Source organism: Arachis ipaensis, chromosome B07, assembly GCF_000816755.2.
Source record: "Arachis ipaensis cultivar K30076 chromosome B07, Araip1.1, whole genome shotgun sequence".
In the NCBI taxonomy this organism is placed as follows: Eukaryota; Viridiplantae; Streptophyta; class Magnoliopsida; order Fabales; family Fabaceae; genus Arachis; species Arachis ipaensis.
In genome coordinates this window covers 46,508,373-46,514,417 of record NC_029791.2, presented here as the reverse complement: position 1 = coordinate 46,514,417, position 6,045 = coordinate 46,508,373, and the positions used below count along the sequence as shown (strand labels likewise).

General features: G+C 34.5%; 1 protein-coding gene across 1 annotated transcript in view; it reads left to right on the top strand.

Moving 5' to 3' along the window:
- The window catches only part of LOC107608047 (E3 ubiquitin-protein ligase UPL3-like), a 16,083-nt gene extending 10,747 nt beyond the window's left edge, over positions 1-5,336 (top strand). Inside the window, exon 4 of the transcript XR_002351510.1 lies at positions 5,321-5,336. The gene's annotated coding sequence lies outside the window, so the exon portion shown is untranslated. The remainder of the gene's footprint in view (positions 1-5,320) is intronic.

Sequence of the window (6,045 nt, the reverse complement as noted above, 5' to 3'; positions counted from 1 at the left end):
AGATCATATATCTCGCCATAATCAGTTCAACATATTATTTCATTGTAAAATCGTGTTTAACAGATCATATATGATTAATGTGAATGAAGAACACTAGGTTGAGTTGAATTGAATTGAATCATGGATAAGAGCATGTTAGCTGGTTTGGAATCACTTCCAGAAGCTTATCAGCAAAGAATGACGTCCATGATGGAACAAGTTCAAATCCGTGATAGGTACCTCTTCTTCACTCTATCTGTTAACTAATTCCATGTGTTTTGAGTTGAGCTTCATGTTCCTAAATATTCCTATCATTGAATTCAGCATTTCAAAGTTTGGTCTTTCTCTGAGACTGTGCCAACTGGAGTTAAAATTTGAGTGAAGCAAAAGGAACATATTTTTAAGTGCTTATTCCTTCAAGTCAATTTCTCAGAATTTTCATGTATTACACTGATCTAATGATCTGCATTTGCTTTTGCTAACTTTGCCAATCCACTATGCTTTCTTTACTCTCTTGATTTATTTTTCTTTTGCCTCTTTGGTTCTTTCAAGCAAAGCTTTATGTGTCTCGAGATAAAAGAAATCGCTTTGTGATGACACGAATGATATAATACCGATGATTATTCAATTGTCGATTGGACCTTCTCTTTGTGAATTCATTGCATGAAAGACAAGTGTGGACATTGTGGCCTCTCAATTGTAGAAGTTTAGGTTGCACTAAATGTTAGCTTCTTTGTGTTTGCAGAAGGAAACACCACTAGGTTTGGCCACACGATATGCTCATCCAGGTAGCTATAAATGAGTAATCTCTGTAGTTGTTTAGCTCTGTTGCCCTTGGTCTGTTCAATGTTTTTGGCATTAACTGAAGATTCATTGATATAAAAAATGTATGTGAATTCAACAAATGATGTTGTCACATGTATCATGATTAATTCTCAAATCTGTTATATAAATCATGTATCAGTTGACTATTTGTTTTGGTAGTTCTTATTTCTGGTGCCTTCGGGCATGCAATATCCTTAGTAACCTAGGACAGAACCCTGATTATGTGTTATTTTAGTTAGAGATGATATGGTTTATGCTAGTTGAAGAATATTTTCTTTGAATCATGTTATGATGTTGAATATTTCATCCTAAATAGTAGATACAAAAAATGCACTCCAGAAAACCCCTCCCCCTCCCCCTCCCTTTATTATTTTTCTATGCTTTTAATGTCCAGGAAATGATAGAGGAGATAAATTATTATTTAATTTCTGCATATTTTCTGCTGTAACTTTCATGAGAAGACAGATTAAGCCTATTGGTAGGACATGGTAGGTGGTGTTTCAAATTTCGTTGCAAGGGCTTACAATTTTTCTTTTTTTGTTTCCTTTTCCATGGTGTGTCCAGAAAGTATTTTACAAAGCAATGAGAGGGATCAGGGTTATAAGAATTATGGCACCAAGCTTACTGGCATGCCTTATAAGAAGACAAGGTAAACCAGAATCTCCCCCCTCCTCCCTCCCCCCTCTCTTCCAAACAAAAATCATACACCCTAAACTCAATTTTTTGCCACTTTGGTGCTCTTACTTTTGCTAAAGTCTAAAGCATGTGACAAGTACATTAACTTTATAATAGTTAATGGTGATTTCCAGTATCAACTATTTTTGTTTTCTATGATCACGAATCGAAACTACTTAATATTGTCAGGTTTCAATTATTTTGTATTCTTGAATATTTTAGATTCAATGTTTATATATGTCAAATGTTAAGATTTTGAAGTTTTATGCCATTGTCTTCTCGAAGTATGGATAAGGTCTGACAAGATTGAATACAATTTTGGTTTTTGCTTTTCCATCCAATCTGTGGAAATTTTGGGTCAGTTGTCTTCTATCCATGTGCCAAGTCATTTTGAGCAACAATTGAATGTGAAGCAGCAACTGACGATTTATATAATTGATTTATATAACTGATTTTAATTATTAATAAATGCTGGCCTTTGTCTAAAATTCTTTTCCTTAATAATTGCGTTACATTATGACACTATGATTTTAATTTTCCCCTTCGAACTATACATGTGTATATTTGAGTGATAGTGATTGATTTGCCGCCGGGCCAACATTCTCTGCTCCTAAAAAGTAGAGATAAAGCTAAGTAGTAAACACGAGATGATGATGAGATGTTGATTATAAACTTTTAATTAACAGCATATGTTGTAGGGTAAAACTTAAAAGCAAACCTGCTTTTCCTCTTATGTACTCACACTTCCAAGAATAGTTTAGTTTCTTATGATGATGATGATTATTACCACACATGGGTAAGGAAATTATACTTATATATAAATCGTCTCAGTTTTTATTTGATTTTCCGTTATACAACTTGAAAGAGTATAACTTTTATTTGATTTTCCTTTATATACATTTCAGTCATATATAATAATGTAAAGGGGATTGGACGATACCTATATCAAGATTCCACAAGTATAAGAATTCAATGAGTTAATACTACTTAGATGGTTGTCTGAAATTATATTTGTGTTTAATTTTGGTACTTAAAGTTTTAATTTATTTAATTTAATATTTAAGATTTATGTTAATTTTTAATTTTAAATTGATAATTTATTTTCTTTATGTAATTTGAAAATAATATATTTGCTCTATTTATTTTTTTGTCTCTTTATCTTGTAGAAAAAATTAATTTGCATATATACAACTACTTGAGAAGGAAAAGTTCACAAAGCCACTGTTACAGCCGTAAAATGATCATTTGAAAGAGGTAATTATAATTTTTTTTATAATTTCTTTTAGAATACTATTTAAGTATTTGTGTTTCATTGCATTACTTTGAACTTGGTTTTGTTTGTTTTTTAACCGGCATGAAAGCACCCAATTTCTGCTTCATAATGGCTTATTGGAGTGACACATATTTTTATTGCGAGCTTATTTTCTCGGCATCTCACCAGCAGTGTTCACTGATCTAATGACTTTCTATCTTTTATCAGTCGATAGGGAATTTGGTCTGTTCCTCTTGGATACTGCATATAAGCTGCAACAAGAGAAGAATTTCTTCCATTGCTGCTCTTTTGTCATCTGTTTTGCATCCTGTGTTTTTTAATGATGAAATAATGCACCAAATAGGCAATGCACCCGGACCCTTGAAATGGGTTTGTATTCTCTTCAACAAGCTTTCTGATCTTCTGCTATCTTATTTCATGAAACTAGTGACTATTAGTTTTAATGCTTGGCAAACAGTTTGTTCAAAATCTTCTTGAGGAAGGAACAAAGAGTCCTCGTACAATTCGTTTGGCTGCACTGCACTTAACGGGGTTGTGGCTCTTAAATCCTAGGATTATAAAGTTTTACCTAAAGGAGCTAAAGCTACTGTCTCTCTATGGTTTAGGTACAAAACTTAATTATTTTTCTGTATAATTGATTTACCTGGATATCTATCTTTTGCTTTACAATATCAATTTCAATATATCATTCTGAATTTGAAATCACCTCTGTCAGTTGCATTTGATGAAGATTTTGAATTTGAACTAGCTGACAACAATGATGCAAGACTGGAAGTGTCTTTATTGGCGAGGAGTCCTGACCAAGAGCTGACTGAAATTAGTAACTCAACAGTTGAACAAGTTGGCTTATAGTTTGGTTAGATATAATTTTTGGTTAGAGATAATTATTGGTTAGAGATAACTTTTGGATCATTATTATAAATATATTTTGGTTAGAGATAATTTTTATTATTTAAAGAAATTATTTAGTATAATTATGTAACAGGAAAAAAAAACAAGACCTAAGGCTACACTTATATATAGTAGCTATAGTATACAAAAAAAAACGAGGAACTTAAGGCTACACTTATAAAAAGTAGCCATGGTATACAATGTTCATGTGGCTACGCTTTACAGGTGATGCAGTAGCGTTGAAAAGCGTAGCCTATTTTGGCAAAAATGGAAGCTGAAAAGTGTAGTCTTTGGTCTTTGACAGCATCACTTGAAAAGCGCACCCTATTCCCAAATGCCAAAAGCGTAGCCCTTGGTGCAGAAAAGCGTAGCCTTTGAGAATAGGCAACGGCCGAATAGGAATCACCCCAAAAAAGCGTAGTCGTAGCCCAGAAAGCATAGCTGTAGCCTAGGGCATCATTTTTTTTTCACTTTTGGCTACACTTTTCAAGTATACCTGAATGGGTGTTTTTCTTGTAGTGAGTTTAGGGCTTCCTATATGGGCCAAACCCTGGAGATGTTTTGAATTGTATATATGTACATAATTGTGAGAGAGTAACTAACTTTTCATCTTTTGGGTGCTATATACCTGTTTGTGTATGTATCTGTTTATCTTCTTAGGTTGCGTAATCTCGCATTCCTTCTTATTTGCGATTTTCTTTTAGGAAGATTTTTCATAAAAATCGAATTCTGTTAACCCAATTATTGGCTTGATATTATTAATAACAGTATCAGTATAGTTTCAAATTAGTAATACTCAATGTTTCGGTAAAAACATGTTATATTGAAAATTGGGTCGTTACATCAGTTGGCTCCCAGTCTAGGTCCTTGCTCTGCATAATATTAACACAAACGTTGCAAGGTTAAATGAAGTTCATTATATGAATAAAAGTTTTTTAATTACTGATTAAATAATTTACCATCTTCTCGATCGTAGATGCAAGGTTGCTGAACTGCCATAATGCATAGAGCCCCCTTTAGTCGATGTCCTATTTGCCTTGTTAGTAGCCTGGCGGTGCTTGAATGACAGATCTTGACCAAAATAGCGCGTCAAGTCTCGTTTCAAATTGGGAGGCATCCATTGTGTGCTCTCTTCCTTGTCTAGGCACAAATCTCCTAGCATCTATTGAAGATGCCAACCGATACGATAGTCGAATGTCTTCCTAATTAGATGTAGAGGATTATGGTCCAAATTGAAATTTGCCTACACAAAAAATATTGATCATTAATAACTAGTGAATATTTTATGAAGATAGAAATGTAATTAAAATATTAATAAGTTTTATCTTACCTGCCAATTTTCATATATATAACATCCTTCGAAACACAATGCTAACTTTACATACATTTCTTAGCTTACTCGTAAATGGTGAATGCACCGGATCAAAATGTTTCCATGCCTCCCTGTACAATGGATGAGTCATCATACCATCATCTCTCCTATTATCCAAATGTGACATATATTATGTGCAGGCTGAACTCATGGAGGAATATAATCTTTTTACCCTGATACATTTGCATATTTGCTATATTAGCTAGTCAGTTTAGTTAGTTTTAGCTTAATTTCATTCATTATCTTTGAAATAAACAAGCATTTTTATGAGTTTCATTTCCATGCATAAAAATACCAAGGACCAGGTTAATTGTAGCCAAATTCATGCAAATGATTCAAGGAATGCATAAATGAATGAGTATGAATGAATCTCATAAAATTGATTGCATGGATTGGTGAGACTTTGAAGCAATTTCCCTTGTTAATGATAGGTGATGAAACAATAATGAAGCAAGCAAGTGGCTAACAACTCCTTCAAGAAGAGAAATGTGCACGTTGCTAACTTGGAATTCAAGTTGGCAACGCCATTGAAGCTTTACTTCAGGAAGAGCACAAACAACCTTGCAAGAAAGTGGTCTCCTGTGAGCACTATGCACGTTGCTAACTTGGAGCTACATTGGAGTGCTTGGCAAAAACGCCAAGAAGCAAACTAAGCAAGGTTTGGCTAGGAAATGAAGGTTGCTATGTTGCCAATGCCAGCTCCTATAGGCGTGTTCCAAGGCAACGTAGCAAGCAAAGCTTGGTGCCATATGGAAGGCTCGAGCACGTTGTTGGCTTGGGAGAGCATAGACGTGTTCCAAGGCAACGCCAAGCTAGAAGGCAACCCTGGAGGGCAATCTCAAGACATCAAGCACGTTGCCAACGTTGGGTGCCCATGCGTGTTTGATGAAAACGTGCCAGGAAGCAAACAAGCAAGGATCACTCACTCAAGCAAGTTGCCAACACTGGATACATGGGCGTTCTTACTAGCAACGCCAAATAAACAATGCAATAATCCAAAACAACTCAAGGTAGCTTAGATGATGACTCT